The following is a 1,033-nucleotide window of genomic DNA, read 5'->3' as shown; positions in this document are numbered from 1 at the left end:
AGAAGGAATTTGTAAATATCACTGTAAAACAACCGATCCTTAAATATGAGTATATTTATGAAAAGTCAACTTTCGTAATATCGTTACATTTGTTTCGTTATATTATTCACGTTTGTTCCGCGCGCAATGCATCGTTTCGTTGTAATTCTCAATTGTGAATTACACATAAGTATCAAGTTAAGAGGTAAAATACCGTTTCACCTCGATTTATCGTTTATCAAAATGGAATAATAAACATTAATACTACAGAAGTCATTTATATAAGTGGAAAGGAACGAGCGCGTTTAGAACTTCCATATGAGCACCTCGTCGAACAGCTGCGGTGTCCGAGCGGTTAAGGAGATGGACTTGAAATCCATTGGGTTTTGCCCGCGCAGGTTCGAATCCTGTCCGCAGCGAGAAATTTTTTTTTTTCTTCCAAATTCCTGGAATTTCCCTCCGATCCTTCCATATTCACTTTAAATTGTTAACGAGTCAATTTCACCCCGTTTGAATAATTGCATTACCGATAAATCTCCGGATTAAAGTCAGAGCTCGCCGAGGCAGGCACGTTGAGAGAATTAGCAGGCAAGTTATCAACGTTATTAAACCGCGTAGAAATGAAATGAATTCCCGAGACGTTTTAATTCTTCCTTCAGTCCTATCCGGACTTTCGGGGGGAATTTTTTCACCGAATCAAGTCCAACTTATTCCTCGCCGGCTGGAAGAGGGACTGCGGCCGCGGCGGAAGGCGGAGAATCATTTCATAAAAATTCTTGTCCACCATCGCTTCTGGCCCCTCGGGCATTTCTTCACCTCCCCGCCTCCGCGGCGCCCCGTCTCGGCGCGTAATTGAAGAAACAAAGAGTCTGCAATTACGCTCGCAATTGCGCCGACCCGCGTTAGAAAAGTACTGCCGCCGCCTCGGCTTTTTCACGAAATTACTTCCACGAGTAATGAAATAACAATGCCGCCTTGATATCGAGCTACCGGAAGTGCGCGCGGGGATATCAATCGAAACCGATAACGAACCGAAACGGCGTAATCACTGCAC

The 1,033-nt window shown here is 44.1% G+C and overlaps 1 non-coding gene across 1 annotated transcript; it reads left to right on the top strand.

Moving 5' to 3' along the window:
* Positions 1-316: 316 nt before the first annotated feature.
* Positions 317-398, top strand: Trnas-uga. Its single transcript has one exon. It is a non-coding gene; the product is annotated as a tRNA-Ser (tRNA).
* Positions 399-1,033: the final 635 nt, after the last annotated feature.

This window comes from Orussus abietinus, unplaced genomic scaffold (assembly GCF_000612105.2).
Source record: "Orussus abietinus isolate OABI.00-Male unplaced genomic scaffold, Oabi_2.0 scaffold4, whole genome shotgun sequence".
In the NCBI taxonomy this organism is placed as follows: Eukaryota; Metazoa; Arthropoda; class Insecta; order Hymenoptera; family Orussidae; genus Orussus; species Orussus abietinus.
The sequence above is the reverse complement of the archived record's forward strand: the minus strand, read 5'-3'. Positions and strand labels throughout refer to the sequence as shown.